This window comes from Erinaceus europaeus, chromosome 10 (assembly GCF_950295315.1).
Source record: "Erinaceus europaeus chromosome 10, mEriEur2.1, whole genome shotgun sequence".
Lineage (NCBI taxonomy): Eukaryota > Metazoa > Chordata > Mammalia > Eulipotyphla > Erinaceidae > Erinaceus > Erinaceus europaeus.
Window position 1 is genome coordinate 17,708,575 of NC_080171.1, and position 17,316 is coordinate 17,725,890.

Here is a 17,316-nt window from a genome sequence, read left to right on the forward strand (position 1 = left end):
AATTTCTGACTGCCTCTATCTGATAAATAAATAAAGATAATAAAAATGAAAAAAGAAAACCAAACCACGCTCATCATCCAGGCTATTGCGCTATTCAGAGAGCACAGGTGGAATAGATACAGCATTATTCTTAAGAGCGCAAGGATTCTCAGAAAAGCACTTCGAGTATTAGCTAGACTCAAGTCACCAGCTGCCATTAGTCCCTAAGAAGAGACTCAGCTTGTCCTTAGAAGCTATGAAGCTTGGCACAGATTTCTCCTCTCTAGCTAGACAAGTCCTAACTGGATGGCATCTCCTGCCAGCATCAAGCGGTCTCATCCACAGAGCAAAATCTGTTGATTAGAGCAGCCACTCAGCCAGACCTTCTGGCTCTCTGACTGCAGCCCTTATAGCAGCATCCGTTACTTTACTTTGCCCTTTTCTGTCACAGTTTCTCTCACTGAACTAAACCTCGTGAACCAAACTCTTTTGGAACTGCAAAAACCCCACCTTGCCAGTTCACAATGAATCTTTGTTTTCTCTTTGAAGGATTTCTCTCATTTATTTCTCATGAGATATGTACATAGAACTTCATGAAGAGAAAGATGGTGCATCCGGTTAAGCACTCTTACCACCATGAGTAAGGACCGGGGTTCAAGCCCCCCACTCTCCGCCTGTCAGGAGGCTGCTTCACGAGTGGTGAAGTAGTTCTGCAGATGGACATCTTTCTCTCTCCCTCTCTATTTCTCCTTCCCCTTCTCAATTTCTCTGTCACATAAAAGCAGAAAGAAAAAAACAAAAGGAAAAAACAGTCACGGGGAGCGGTGGAACATAGTGCAGGCACCAAACAACCCCAGTGATAACCCTAGTGGCTAAATAAATAAATAAAATAAAGAGAGAGAAAAGCCAAAACATCAAGCCAGCACATATGAGGCCGGAGCACACAGGCAGCCAGTTCAGTGAAGCAGGAGCTTCAGGCATGCAAACTCTGTGCCTCCCAAGTAGAGCTGGTCCCCCACGCCCCGCCCCTCCCTCCCTGTTTGATTTTGGGGGTCACTGTTATACACCAGTACATAAATGGGGCAGAAATGTTTAAATCATTGTGTTTGGGGAGATATTTAGAAGGAAATAATTAATCTTGTAGAAAAACTCGAGTTACCCAGAACCTTTAGGGAATGGTTTGTCTACATAATAAAGTTTGGTTAGATCCTTAAATAAACGTATTTCAAATGGCAAGCCAAGTACATTATGGAAGAGAAAAACTCCAGGAAATAAGGGATCAGCAGGCTGCCAACTTGTTCCTTGAGCTTCTACTTCTTTTTCCCCTTGGTGCCATCTAAATCCTGTCTACACTGACTTTAGAATGTTCTGTGCTCTCTCTTTTTTATACCTGAGCACAGATAAAAATGATTTTCCATTTTTTAACTAAGCACACTAAATTTAAGGTTATATTTTCTAAAAAGAACTATATAAGAAAAGAAAGGGAAGTACTAAAATATAAAAGCAGATAAAGGAGTCAAATATAGATTTTAGCAAAGATAAACAAGTTAGGCAGAGACTTTGGACTCGAGAATAAATTCTAGCTAGAGTTTGACCGACCCTGTTTTTCTCTCCACACAGTCAACAATCCACTGTCCTTGACCACAGACCCTCACAAAAGAAGTAAAAAACACAGCAGATTATTTCAGAGCTCACGGCCTCATCTCCCTAGAGAAAAGATTATCTAACTAATAAATCTAAATCTACAAAGATTTTGAGAAAAGACTGACTTATTTATTAGAGAGAGATATAGACAGACCAAGAGAGGGAGTCGGGCGGTAGTGCCGTGGGTTAAGTGCAGGTGGCGCAAAGAGCAAGGACCGGCAAAAGGATCATGGTTTGAGTCCCCAGCTCCCCACCTGCAGGGGAGTCGCTTCACAAGCGGTGAAGCAGGTCTGCAGGTGTCTATCTTTCTCTCCCCCTCTCTGTCTTCCCCTCCTCTCTCCATTTCTCTCTGTCCTATCCAACAACAACGACATCAATCATAACTACAACAATAAAATAACAAGGGCAACAAAAGGGAATAAATAAATAAATATAAAAAGAAAGAAAGGCCAGGAGACTGGTTCGGTGGTGGTGCCTGGGATCCCTGAACCTTAGACAGGAAAGTCTAGTGTGCTTCCTTCAAGTTCCATCTAAGATATGGAAAAGGAGAATATTTTATCATTTCTGATGGTTGAGTAGTGTTCTGAATACTAGATGCTCTCAACTATAGGTGGTGTTTAAGAAGACAAGGAAGAAAGGAGTGAGGCTTGAATTGGGTGCATTACAGCAAAAGCAGAAGGCTCTGGAGCTAGGGAGGGGGGAAGGGGAGGGCGCCGGCACACGATGGGGAAGAGGGGCCTGGTCTGCTGGTGGCAGAGGTGTGTAGACAGCAATCACAGAGAGGTACAAGAGATCAGAGACTGTACCAACATGTCAATATAATAACTGCCATGCAAATCACCCCCAAGAAAATGATATATATTTATATGTATATGGATGCATCCACATGTCAACTTCCACAATGAACCAGATACGAATCTGGTATCTGCTAAGTGACTCTGACCCATAACAAGTAAAGAACTACAAATTCAAGAACAGAAAGGCCTATAAACCAATTTAAAAAGAGGCAAAAGATTTCAATACACATTTATCCTATAAGCTCATGAAGAGAAGCCCAGCATTATTACTAGCTCACCAGAGAAATGCAAATAGAAGCCACAATGAGATACCACTCCACACCCATTAGGATGACTACTACTTTTTGAAAATAAGTGTTGGCAAGGATACTGAAAAGCTGGAATGTTTCTTTATTGTTGCTGGGAATGCAAAATGATACAGGCACTATGGAAAACAGTATGGCAGTTGTTCAAAAAAAATTAAGAAGAACTACTCTACGATTCAGGAATTTCATTTCAAGATATACTCAAAAGAACTGAAAGCAGAGGGGCTGGGTCGTGGAGCACCTGGCTGAGTGCAAATATTACAAGGACCACCCTGGGCCCCACCTGCAGGGGGCAAACTTTGTGAGTGGTGAAGCAGGGCTGACGAGTCTCCCTGTCTCTCTTCTCCCCTTTTCTCTCGCTTTCTGGCTGTCTCTATCCAATAAATAAAGGTAACTAAAAATATTTGTTTAACGATACTGCTTAATGTTTTTTAAAAAAGAAAGAACTGAAAGCAGAGACAGGCATTTGTATGTCCATGTTCACAGTAACATTTATCACAATAGCCAACAAGTGGAAGCAACCCAGGTGTCCATCAAGGGAAGACACAGAATATCACATATACCTACAAGGAATATTACTAGGCTTTAAAAATGAAGGGAATGTAGTTACCACATGGATGGATGATCCCTGAAGACACGTTAAGTGAAATAAACAAATCACAAAGAGAAAAATCCCAGGGCCAGGAGACAGCTCACTCTATACAGCTCTGTGTCACCATAATCACCCTGGCAGCACATGGCAATATTGTGGACAGCAGCAGGGCCACCCCATGAATAGTGGGGTATCCTGTGGTGTCTCTCTGGTCCCTCTTCAAAAAAAAGAGAAAAAGGCCTGAGGGTATAGCATAATGGTTACACAAAAAGACATTCATGCCTGAGGCTCTGAATGACCCAGGTTCAATCCCCAGAATCACCATAAGCCAGAGCTGAGTAATGTCCCGGTAAAATTAATGAATTAAGAGGGGAAAAAAACAGTAGGATTGGGCTAGAAGATAGTTTGCCAGGTAGGGTGCATGCCTTGACACGACCCAGGTTTAAGCCCGAGTAAAGTAAAAATACCAGGAGAAGCCCTGGGGCTGTGTTCTCTAATGAAAAATAAATAAATTTAAAAAGCCAGACTGAGAGCGATGACGTCATAAATGTGTGAGGTCCTGGTGCCACAAAAAGGAGAGAGGGAAGGGAGGGAGGGGAGGAGGAGTGAGAAAGATGATTCAACTTATAAGAAGCTCCAAAAGTCGGCACAGTCACATAGAAAGATGTAGGGTGGCGGCTGTCAGGGCTGAGGGAGGAGGGGATTACCGTTTAATGAGTGTGGAGCTTCAGTCTGAAAAGATGAAATAGTCTGGAGACAGATGCTTGAGGTAACTGCAGGACAGTGTCAAGGCTCTAGATGCCGCTGGAGTACACACCTGAGAATGATTAAAATGCTGCGTTCTATGCTCTCTGTCTACTTGATCACCCACTCGCAGAAACAGTAAGTGAGCAGCAAGAAAGATTTGGGGACGAGATTGCACTCTTCCATGAGACTCTTACAGCCCTCCTCACCAGTCTTCCCTCAGAGCCATGGGGTATCTGGCCACTGAACTCTGCTCAATTTGCATGACGAACTCACTTGACAGGAACCACGATACCATATGGCTATGTTTGAGTGGGTGTTTTCTATGCAACATCAACACTGGAAATTGCCCTTCCCCTCACAGGTAGTGAGCCAGAGCTGTCAAGTGACTCTGAATAGGGCGCTCAGTCACTGTGGATGAGTAACAGAAAAACCCTGAGTTGCTGTCCTAAATATGCACAGAGGAGAATCGAACACATAAGCCTCTCCAAGAACTAAGGTCGCTACATTTAGCAAATAAAAATGCAGGCACCCACCCTGTTGTTTACCTAAAACTTAATTAAAAAAAAAATTAAGAATATTTATTTATTCCTTTTTGTTGCCCTTATTTTTTCATTGTTGTAGTTATCACTCATGTCATTGTTGTTGGATAGGACAGAGAAATGGAGAGAGGCGGGGAAGACAGAGAGGGGAGAGAGAAAGACAGACACCTGCAGATCTGCTTCACCGCTTTGCGCCACATGCGCTTAACCCACTGCGCTACCGCCCGACTCCCTTTGTTGCTCTTAAGTGGTGTGCTGAGGGACCCGGGTCCATATGTATGTAAGGCAGGTGCCCTACAACTGAACAACCTCTCTTCCCCTGCATCCTGTGTTTTTTATATTTATTTTCCCTTTTGTCGCCCCTTTTTTTTTTATTATTGTTGTTGTAGTTACTATTGTTGCTGTTATTGATGTCATCGTTGTTGGATAGGACAGAGAGAAATGGAGAGAGGAGGGGAAGGCAGAGAGGGGGAGAGAAAGATAGACACCTGCAGACCTGCTTCACCGCCTGTGAAGTGACTCCCCTGCAGGTGGGGAGCTGGGGGCTCCAACTGGATTCTTTGTGCCACTGTGCACTTAACCTGTTGCGCTACTGCCCGACTCCCTGCAGCATCCTGTATTTTACCTGCCATCATTTTGAAGTACTGAAAGTGAAGAGAAGAGAAATAAAATAATCCATAATCTCTTGGGGTTACTGAAGGGTTCCTGGTCAGGGAAAAGTAGAAAAAATGCATTAAAAATGTGTTGGTTAGGGGTCCTGGCGGTAGCGCAGTGGGTTAAGCACATATGGAGCAAAGCACGGGGACCTGCATAAGGACCCAGTTCAAGCCCCCAGCTCCCCACCTGAAGGGGGGTTGCTTCACAGGCAGTGAAGCAGGTCTGCAGGTGTCTGTCTTTCTCTCCTCCTCTCTGTCTTCCCCTCCTCTCTCCATTTCTCTCTGTGCTATCTAACCATGACAAAATCAATAATAACAATAATAACTACAACAAAAATAATGACAAGGGTAACAAAAGGGAAAATAAATAAATATAAAAAATTAAAATTAAAAAAAATTCAATATAAAAGTTCGAAGAAATAAAAATTTGACCTGACTGACAGCAGAAGAGAAACCCTGGTGGTGAGCGCCCCACAGCCACACAACAGCACAGACAGAGGAGCGCCAGTGCTCTCTTCACCCCCCTAAGTCACACCAGCCCTGAACCCTTTAAAAAGCTGCCTAAGAAACCTGCTTCATCATGGGTTTTACTAATACTCTGTTTTACTTGCTAATACTCTGAATCGCATCTACTTCCCCACGGGACTCGGGCCCAACACGAAGGCCTTCGAACTCTGTCTTGCCTTCAGGAAATGAAATCCGTTCAGATAATAATCCTCCTAGGAATCGGCACAGGCTTGAGCTTCTCTGTTCTCCAAGAACTCCACCCCTACAAGGCTGTGTTCCTGGGTGTCTGACACCGTGCACATGGTGGTAACCCGTCTGGCCCTCCGTGCTGGCACCACACAGACACTCAGGAGTCCTGCACGTCTGTCACCTCGCTCGCCTGCAGCCTCGGTGGTGCGCTGCGGGGAGAGGGAGCCAAACAGTAAAGTGGGGCTGGGAGACTTTCATGCCTGAGGCTCCAAGGTCCCAGCTTCGATCCCCAGCCCCACCATAAAGCAGAGCTGAGCAGTGCGCTGGTCTCCCTCCCCTCTCTCTCTACCTGTCATTAAGACAAATAAAATATTAAAAACACACCAAAAATACACAGTAAAATAGCGCGGCCCTTCAACCCTCCCACTCGTCCTACAGCTTGCAAAGTGTGAAGGTTGTGGCTGGCTTCCAGAAAGTGTCCTCAGAGGGAGCAGTCAGTCTTTGTGGCAAACAGTCCTGGTCACCTGGCAAAGGTCTTTGAGATTATCTGGCCAGGCTCCGAGGCGCCAAGCAGTAAGACTCTCCCCGGGCCTTGTGGTGGCACACAGGGTTGAGCGCACGTGTTACAGCGAGCACGGCCCTGGGTTCAAGCCCCTGTTTCCTCACCTGCTGGGGCCAAGCCTTGCGGGTGCTGAAGCAGTGCTGCGGGTGTCTTTTTTTATTATTCTAAAGATTTTTTAAATATTTATTTATTTATTTATTTATTCCCTTTTGGTGCCCTTGTTGTAGTTATTATTGTTGCTGTTGTTGTTGTCGGATAGGACAGAGAGAAATGGAGAGAGGAGGGGAAGACAGAGGGGGAGAGAAAGACAGACACCTGCAGACCTGCTTCACCGCCTGTGTAGTGACTCCCGGGCAGGTGGGGAGCCGGGGGCTCGAACCGGGATCCTTACACCGGTCCCTGCGCTTTGCGCCACGTGCTCTTAACCTGCTGCGCCACCGCCCGACTCCCTGCGGGTATCTTTCTGTCCCTCTCGATGGGTTCCCTCTGGCTAACTATATATATATATGAAAGGAGAATTTCCGTAGCTCCAGCCCTGGTCCCCTCCCAGCGCCACCACCAAACAACATAAACAGCGGCCACATGGAAGTTGCTACAGAAACAAACGCAATGGGCCGGGTGGGGGTGGGGGTGGGGTTAGACAGCATAAGGGTTCCGCAAAGAGACTCTCCTGACTGAGGCTCCCAAGTCCAAGGTTCGACCCCCCTGCCCCACCATAAGCCGGAGCCCATCAGAAAAAAAAACAAAAACAAAACAACCCCAAAGCAAAGCAAGCAACGCCGCGGGCGCAGCAGGGCTGCAGGATGGAGCTCACACCGCCAGTGCTCAGCGGCCGCCCGCTGCCTGCAAGATGCGCTTCCTTTTTTTGTTTCTTCTAGTTCTTGGAAGGAGCCCCATTTTGCCCCCAAAGCTCTCTGCCTCCAGCCCGGCTGGTTCATTCATCATCATCCGGTGCTGAGCACCGAGCACCGAGCACCGAGCACCGAGCACGAGCACCCAGCGCCGCGGCCGCAGCGGGTCAGCGCGGTGCAGGGAGGGGGGGGGGGCAGAAAGGTCAAAGGTCAACGTCTCCCCACGGGAAAGCGGGGCGCGGGGGGGGGGGGGTCCTGGTTCCGCCAGACACACACCTGGGACTCTGGGCCGGAGCGGTGGGGTGCGGGGTCCCGGGTGCGAGGTGGGGACGGGACGCGCGGACACACAGGAGGGGCAGTTTGAGGAGCCGGTGTCGGCGGCCGGGGGCGGACGCCCCGAGGGATGGGGGTCCCCGGCGTCTGGGGGTCCCGCGTCTGGCGGAGCGGCAGCGGCAGGAAGGCGGCTGAGATGGGTCCGAGCGGACCCGGAGGGTGGGGCTGAGGGGCGGCGCGGCGCGGCGGCCGCGGACAGACAGCCGGTGCCTAGCGATCTGAGGGACGCGAGGGTCCCCGGCGTCCCGCCCCCCCGGCCCCGGCCCCTACCTGGCGGCTCCCCTCAGCGTGGTCCTCGGGCGCGGGCGGCCGCGGCCTCTCCAGCCCCGCCAGGGTCGGCGCCCCCTCCCGCCGCCCCCTACCCGGCCGCTTGGTAACTCCCGGCCGGTCCCCCCGCGGCTGTGGCGCGCGTGGTGCAGCCCGGGTGGCGGTCCGGCCGCCCCTGCGGGCTGCGCGTTGGTTCGGCCCGCGACGCTCGCCCACGGCGCCTCCCGCCCACCCCCGCGGCCGTGCGCGCCCCGAGTCACGCGCTGCGCTGCCGCTCCGCGAGCCGGGCGGCGGGGCTGCGGCCGGGGACCCGCCTTCTGCAGCTCGAGCCCCGCCCCCGAGAGTGCGGGGAAGCCGGGGGAGGCGCGGTGCGGGTCTGCCCTGAGCCCCAGGGAACCCGGGGTGCGGCTGACATGCTCGCTGGCAGGTGCACGGCCCGGCGACTGTCAGCCCCCCCCCCCCCCCCCCCCCGTCTCCGCAGCACCGCTTGGTGCAAATAGAAACTAGGCGACGAGAGCATTAAGCCCCCCCCCCCCGCCCGGGCTCTGCAGAGATCTCTTAGCTCGGAGCCGCAGGGGTAGGGGAAGGGGTGGAGGGGAGATGGGTGGTGCCTAGGCTTTGATTTAGTGAAAAGCACCGCATGTTAAGAAGCTCCTGTAACATCTGGGACTGCCCAAGATTCTTTTCCTTTGGTTAAAACTTGAGCCTGACGCCTTTGAACCCTCTGCGCCTCAGGCTTCCCCTGCTGTCCTTGCAGAATCCAGTCTGAGCTGGAATTCTGCTGAATGCAGCTAGTGAACTACCCCTACACACACACACACACACACACACACACACACACACACACACACACACACCTGACACCCTTTGGGGACTCATTATCCCCACTTACCTTTGATTACAATTCTGTTGTGTCATTTTAAATAGCAAGAATCCCCCCAACCCTCATTAGTACTTTCTATATTTATATGCAGACAGAAATCATGTTAAAAGCTTAGCCCTCAAAAGTGATGGCATCAACGTCCATGTTCAGCGGAGAAGCAATTACAGAAGCCAGACCTTCCACCTTCTGCATCCCATAAACAATTTTGGTGCATACTCCCAGAGGGATAAAGAATAGGGAAGCTGCCTATGGAGGGGATGGGATACGGAACTCTGGAGGTGGAAATTGTGTGGAATTATTCCCCTTTTACCCTACAATCTTGTTAATCATTATTAAATCACTAATAAAAAAAAAGTGATGGCATTAACCAGGAGTGCTCCTCTCTCCACTCGTGTGTGTGCGTGTGTGTGTGTCCGCCTGTCCACCTGTCCGCCTGCCTGTCTTAAGGTCATTCAGGGAGAGCCCCATGAACTGCATTAGTGCTCTTTTTAAAAATATTTATTTATTTTCCCTTTTGTTACCCTTGTTGTTTATTGTTGTAGTTATTATTGTTGTTATTGATGTCATCATTGTTGGATAGGACAGAGAGAAATGGAGAGAGGAGGGGAAGACAGAGACCGGGAGAGAAAGATAAAGACACCTGCAGACTTGCTTCACCGCTTGTGAAGTGACTCCCCTGCAGGTGGGGAGCCCGGGGCTCAAACCCGGATCCCTACACCTTGCACTTAACCTGCTGCGCTACCCCCCACCCAACTCCCTCATTAGTGCTCTTTTAGAAGATTTCAGAGACCTTCCTACCCCCCAAGCTTCCAGGTGAAAATACAAGTCTTTGGCATTCAGAGTCCAGAACTATAATAAGAAATATTTGTGGACAGGGATAGATAGCATAATGGTTATGCAAATAGACACTCATGTCTGAGGTTCAATCCCCTGCACCACCATAAACCAGAGCTGAACAGTGCTCTGGTTTAAAAAAATTGTTGTTATTAGCAGTCCAAACAGTATAATCTTGCCCACTCACTGATTCCTTCAGCTTGACTTACCCTTACTGGAGGACCGAGTTGAGTTCAACCTTCCCCACTTGCAGTGGCCCTTGTAGCTACTGAGATGGTTGTCCTTTAAAATTGGCCTTACCATTGTTAGCAAGCATGAGTAATAGTTTCTTTTACAGAACTCACGCACATCTTGCTCATGCCAGACAGCAGGGGTGTGTGTGTGTGTGTGTGTGTGTGTGTGTGTGTGTGTCTGTGTGTGAGACACTGAGGATCCTATTATCTTTTGTTTCTTCTAGTCAAAGGGGTGTGAATTCAACAGCAAATAGTTATTGGAATCCCATAAGATCCACACTCTGTGGAAGTATCAGTAACTGAAATTGTGCTCTAAGAACCCATAGGCTTCTTGGGTCACAGCAGGGGAAGCAGATAAACACAATCTTCAGATCTCAAAGAAGTGGTGTGGGCTGTTTTGATGAATGAACTGGGGTAAAGGGAATAGGGAAATTGGCACACGGAAGAGAACAGAGGTAAAATAACTTATGATTAATGTGTGAGATGCAATGGAGAGATCTCAGCAAAGACAAGGGTGTTCGGATGAAGAGCTTTCTATGGCATACAAAGAAATTGAATATCTATCTCTGTCGCTGTCTCTGTCTCTCTCATTGCTACCAGGGTTATCACTGGGGCTCAGTGCCTGCACAATGAAGCCATCACTCCTGATGGCCATTATTTCCTCTCCCTCACCCCCACTTTTCTCTTTGCTTTTTGATAGAGACAGAGAAAAATTGAGATGAAAGGGGGAGATAGAGAGGGAGAGAGGAAGAGAGACACCTATAGCACTGCTCCACTACTCATGACGATTCTCCTCCTGCAGGTGCAGACCTGGGGCTTGAACCCAGGTCCTTGCACATCGTGATGTGTGCACTCTACCAGGTGTGCCACCCCCTGGTCCCAGAATTGGGTCTCATTCTGTAAGCAGTGGAGAGATACCAAAGGAATTTATGTGAAATTAGGAAGGGAAAATGCAGTATTAATTTTAGAAACACTAAATATTTGGAGTGAAAGTAAGAGGGCTAGGACTGCCAGTAGAGAGACCAATGAAACAGACCGACTAAGTTTGTACACTTAAGTGTGGGGTTATGGCTTGATCCAAACTTGACCAATTAGAACCCTCCCCTTAGAATTTGGAGTTTGGGGAGAAACAAAATCATACCCTCAGTGATGGTTGGACTTTCAATGGGAAGTGGAGAGTTGTGATTATATTTTACATGTCTAATGACTTGAGTAACAGCAAAAAATCAACTTGCTGAAAAGCACCAATCTATTACACCAAGAGCAGTCAAGTCTCAACACAGGGAGAATACTCCTCAGGTTCTTGGGACTTCTAGCAGTTAGTTCCACTTTTTTGGGGGGGGAATTAATGTTTTACATTCAACAGTAAATACAATAGTTTGTACATGGATAACATTCCCCAGTTTCCCATATAGCAATACAACCCCCCTTTTTAAAAAGAGTTTATTTATCTATTTATGAGAAAGATAGGAGGAGAGAGAGAAAGAACCAGGTATCACTCTGGCACATGTGCTGCCAGGGATTGAACATGGGACCTCATGCTTTAGAGTTCGATGCTTTATCCACTGCGCCACCTCCCGGACCACTTAGTTCCACTTTTGATGAAGGCCTAGTTTGTTTTTTTTTTTTTTGTCTTTGCATTATGAAACATCCTTCTCCCTGTTATTTGTGTTAAAGGATAATTTTCCAAAATATGAAATCGTGAGTCTATTTTTTCCCAGCAATGGGGCCTCCTACTTGTGTGATCCCACCACTCCCAGGCTCAGGTTTTTATTTATTTATTTTTTTCAAGATTTTATTTATTCATGAGAAAGATAGGAGAGAGAAAGAACCCAACATCACTCTGGTACATGTGCTACTGGGGACTGAACTCAGGACCTCATGCTTGAGAGTCCAATGCTTTGTCCACTGTGCCACCTCCCAGACCACTGAGTTTTTAATTCTTCTTGCCGTGTGTGTGTGTGTGTGTGTGTGTGTGTGTGTGTGTGTGTGTGTGTGTTTAGAGAGAGGGAGATTCACCAAAAAAAAAAAAAAAATCAAGAAATAGAAACTTGGCTCATACTAGTTCACTGACAACCCCACCCTTAGGTAAATGTTTATCTGATTAGACACAACTGGCATTTGACAGTTCATCTCCTTCTGTAGATGTTTCCTCATCCTTTTAGACAAGCTGAGGAAACCCTAACTGTGTTTCTTACAGACCCATGCACTGTCTATGGGTACACCAATACACCCCATATCCTGAAAAACAATGGGAGCATGAGACCAATTTCACCAAAACAACCTCAACTTGCAGTGCCATACAACGATTCCTTTTCAGATTTTCTGGAAACCAGTTTTTTGTGTCACCCAAAGCATGATGTCATAGCAACCTGCCCTAGTAGTAGTCTCAATATCCTCTCAACAAGAACTGAAATAGGGACGGGACTCAAAGCCGACTAGTAATTCTCTCCAAAGATCCCTTTCCAACGTCTGAATTTCTGGCCTTTTTCTCAAGGTGGGCGAGGCACTCGAGAGTTGCACACTTGTTTTTCATAACCTCCATATTTTAGGTGTCATCTCACACCTTGTTTTGGTATATAGTATGGAATTCATACTGGTGACTGAAAAGAAAGCAGACTTAGTCTCTGGTGAGTTTATTGAACAATGAGTCAGACTGAGAACCTGAGCCTAGGAGGGACTCAGACTTGGGGAAACTGTTCTCACATTGCTTTCAGGAAACTTTTTCTAAAAGACTGGGTCCTTGAATGCAGATTTCATATACTTTTTAAAAATATATTACATTATACATCATATATTACAGGAGGTTACGGTAAACAGTTTAGGAAATCAAAATACAGTGAATCAGACAGTATGTCTTCTACTCTGGCATTATCTACACCTTTAGGCAATCAGGCATGGTAATTAAGCAATGTAACATGTACATTAAACCAGGTGCACCACTGGCCTGCCCCAATAATTTATTTTCTATCTGTCCTGTTAATCTGTTCTTCTAGGAACTGGGGTGGGGGAGTCATGAACCAGCTATTCTTTGTGTATCCTTAGTTGTTGATGAAAATCATATCTCAGGTCACTGGGCCTTTGGTTCTCATGGTCAGGAAGCTGGGGAGCAGTCTTTTCATAGAACCAGTTCAGCTGAGTTCTGACTTTCAGCTTATACATATGTCCAAGAAAGGTGAAAAGTTCAGGTTTATTTCTTTGACAATTCACAGTTAATATAATAGAGAGAGAGAGAGAGAGAGAGAGAGGGAGAGAAAGAGAGAGAGAGAGAGAGAGAGAGAGAGTGTGTGTGTGTTGGATCCTCAGCAAAGAGAGATGTAGATTCAAGTCTCTCAAGATGCCTATCAACTACCAGGAGAGGATGCTGACTGTTCAGGAGCTCTGGGGACCATTATTGGTCCAAACTGCACCTTTACAAATGTCTTAGAGATGGGAGATGATGAGCGTCCGTATTTTTTTAAAAAGATTTTATTTATTTATTAATGAGAAAGACAGGAGAAAGAGAATGAACCAGACATCACTCTGGTACATGTGCTGCTGGGTACAGAACTCAGGACCTCATGCTTGATAGTCCAGTGTTTTATCCACTGTACCACCTCCTGGACCACAGAGTGTCCGAATTTATTAAAAAGAATTCTCTAAAGTGTAAATGGAAGCCAGATGCCAAAGGATGAAATTCAGTTTGAAAGGACAGGGCTAGAAACAAATTTAGGTAGATAAAAGGTAGAATTCTGGGGGGAGTCGGGCGGTAGCACAGCGGGTTAAGTGCACAAAGCACAAGGACTGGTATAAGGATCCTGGTTTGAGCCCCCAGCTCCCCACTTGCAGGGGTGTCATTTCACAAGCAGTGAAGCAGGTCTGCAGGTGTCTATCTTTCTCTTCTCCTCTCTGTCTTCCCCTCCTCTCTCCATTTCTCTCTGTCCTATCCATCAACAATGACATCAATAACAACAATAATAACTACAACAATAAAACAACAAGGGCAACAAAAGGGAATAAATAAGTTTTTAAAAAGACTTTAAAAAAGGTAGAATTCTTTCATTCACTCATTCACTAGAAAACATTAATAATCAGAGGGTTAGTACATTGCTGGGTAACGGGGGTACAAACAGAAAGTGCTTGTCCTCTAGGAGGCCATCGTGGTTTAGCAGAGAAAGCAAAGAAGTAAACAACACTTTAAACATGCCTATGTGGGATAGATAATGGATTCAAATCTTTGGAACTGAAAAGAAATATACAAGATGGTCTAGTGCAAGGAAGAGGCACAAGTCAGAATAGGAAGTTGGGGGCTGGGAGAAACAGCCAGGGGAAATAGCAACAGACCTTCCAGCCTGAGGCTCTGAGGTCCCAGATTCACATCCCAGCATCACAGTAAGCAAAAGCTGAGCAGTGCTAAGAAAGAAAGAGAGGAAGAGAGAGAGAAAGAAAGAAAGAGCAGCTGGATGTCAGTGAAACCTTCTAGAAGAAGCGAACAAAGCTGAGAATAAAAAGTGGACAAAAGCAAGACAAAGGAAGAAGACACCAGAATCAAGGCACACAGAACCTTCTGAAGAGAATGGAACCCTTGGGGGAAACTGTAAATAGTTTGGTATGGTGAGAATAGAGATGCAGGTGCGGAAAGAGGTGAAGAAGCTGGAGAGGTAAGTAACACTAAGTCTGGAGAGCTATGATGAGTCATTAAAAGATTTTAAACTGATTAATTAAGTCAATCTTTTAATGACTTAATTAAGTCATTAAAAGATTTTAAACTGACTTCTGGAGGCGGAGCTACGAGCAGCAGATCAATTTCTCTCCTCTCCTCTCCTCTCCTCTTCTCTCCTCTCCCCTCCCGGATCAACTAGGAATACCAAAGGAGACCACCTGGGACCAAAACAAGACAGGACTAGAATGACCACAGGAACCCAGTAAATCACCCGTGAGTACAAACACGTGTGGCTGGTGACAGAGAGGAAAGAGGAGCCTAAGGAGAGATTAAGTGACTGCTAACAGTTCGGCAGTTTATCAGTTGAGACACCACCTCCAGTCTGCTCCAACAACAAGGGGACAGCTTAAGGGAGGAGAGGACTCCCCAGAGACTCACCAAGTGCAACTCTGAGTCTCCATTGCTACTACCCTCAGAATCTGGAGCAGCAACAGGGAGGGACACCAGGGGACAGAGATCTAACCGGGAAACTCAGGAGAAGACCTATACCTCCGTGGCATAGCTGAGGGGCTGTGAAAGTCTCTTTGCATAACCACTGGATTATCTCTGCCACACCCTGCTTTATCTCTTGGTCAGGAGTCAGTGATTAAGCTAAGAAGCCTACTGATAGTTTAAAAGCCCTCAGGCTCCCATAGCCTACAGGGAAGAAAAAAAAAAGAGGCTTTTACACCACTGAGCTCCAACTCGGAGATTTAAATACTATTGAAACAACTGTTAACTTCTGCCACTATGAACCCTTTAATTAACTTACTTAGACACAAGTCAATCCAGGCAATAGTGATCAATAATTTGAAAAGTACTGATAGAGGGAACTCATAACATAATATATAAAATGGTTAAAACAACAAGAAGAAATATTGGAGAATCGAACCAGGACAAGAGCCCAGCTAAAAGTCCTCCAGAGGGTGAAGCACAAAACAACGAGTTCAACATCCAAACATTAGCTAAGGAAATAATAACAGGAGTGAGTAAAGAATTTGAAAAAATTATAATCAGAAATACAGGAACAACAAATGAGAATATGGAAGAAAATACTAATTATCGCATGGTTATTAGAGAGCTGAAAGCTGAAATCGCTGACCTAAGAGGCAACTAGCTGAACAAGCTAAAACAGTATCAGAGCAGGTCAACAAAATAGATGAACTCCAGAAAACAGTAGAGGGAAGAGAAAATAGAATCTATGAGGCTGAAGACAGAATTAGCAAGATTGAGGATGAATTAGAGACAACTAAAAAAGAAGTAAGAGATCTCAAAAAGAGATTAAGAGATGCTGAAAACAACAACAGAGTCCTATGGGATGACTTCAAAAGAAACAATATACGCATTATTGGCATACCAGAGGAAGAAAGAGAAGGAGAGGAAGAAAGCATTTTCCAGGCCATAATAGCTGAAAATTTCTCTAGTCTAGACAACACCAAAGACATAAAGATTCAAGAAGCCCAGAGGGTCCCAAACAGAATTAACCCAGACCTAAAGACACCAAGACATATCATACTTAGAATGGAAAGGAATAAGGATAAAGAAAGAATCCTGAAGGCTGCAAGAGAAAAACAAAGAGTCACCTACAAAGGAAAATCCATAAGATTAGCAGCAGACTTCTCCATACAAACACTACAGGCCAGAAGAGAATGGCAAGATATCTATCGAGTGCTCAATGAGAAAGGCTTTCAGCCAAGAATACTATATCCTGCTAGACTGTCATTCAGACTAGATGGAGGCATCAAAACCTTCTCAGACAAGCAACAGTTGAAGGAATCAACTATCACCAAGCCTGCCCTGAAAGAAGTTCTGAAAGATCTCCTATAAACAACGAGACCACCACAAATAGGACATATATTAAAACACTCTAAAACTCTACAAGAATGGCGTTAAAATATCTTCAATCTTTGATATCAATAAATGTCAATGGCCTGAATTCACCTATTAAAAGACACAGAGAAGGAAGATAGATCAGAAAACACAACCCAACAATATGTTGTCTACAGGAAACTCACCTAAGTCAACAAGACAAACACAGACTTAAAGTGAAAGGATGGAAAACTACCATACAAGCCAATGGCCCACAAAAAAGGGCAGGAACAGCTATTCTCATATATGACATGATAGACTTTAAAATAGATAAGATTTAAAAAGATAGGAATGGACACTACTTAATGCCATCTACAAATTTAATGCTATCCCCATCAAGATCCCAAGCACATTTTTGAGGAGAATAGAAAAAATGCTACAAATGTTTATCTGGAGCCAGAAAAGACCTAGAATTGCCAAAACAATCTTGAGAAAAAAGAACAGATCCGTGTCACTGTCGGCCCGCAACAACAACACGGACACCAGAGTCTTCTTCCTCAATTCCCTTTATTTCCTTCTTATGGCCACCTTAAATTAAGTACCTTTCACTGTTACATAGTCAGCCAATGGGCATTAAGCAAGCATACAGCATTCATAGATCATGCAGCTTTCTACCAATCATAAAACAGTTCACGTGTACAGCACGCAGTCTGTTCAGTTGGATCGTCCAACTTCCGTAAAGTTGTTTACCACTTTACTGGTTTAGCCACCACGTGGCCGGCGCCATCTTAGGGGCATGATGTGCAGTGTCATTATGGCTCCCGACAAACCGGAGGCATCACACTCCCAGATCTCAAACTATATTATAGGGCCGCTGTCATCAAAACTGCTTGGTACTGGAACATGAA

General features: G+C 45.9%; 1 protein-coding gene across 4 annotated transcripts in view; it reads right to left on the reverse strand.

Annotated features, from left to right (window-relative positions):
• RUSC2 (RUN and SH3 domain containing 2) overlaps positions 1-9,914 on the reverse strand; it is a 77,827-nt gene extending 67,913 nt beyond the window's left edge. Inside the window, exon 1 of one of the 4 annotated variants that reach the window (XM_060199223.1) lies at positions 9,895-9,914. The gene's annotated coding sequence lies outside the window, so the exon portion shown is untranslated. Of the gene's footprint in view, positions 1-7,644; positions 7,680-7,971; positions 8,102-9,894 lie in introns of those variants that run through there. The other 3 variants (XM_060199225.1, XM_060199219.1, XM_060199221.1) reach the window with 3 other exon arrangements.
• Between the last annotated feature and the right edge of the window lie 7,402 nt (positions 9,915-17,316).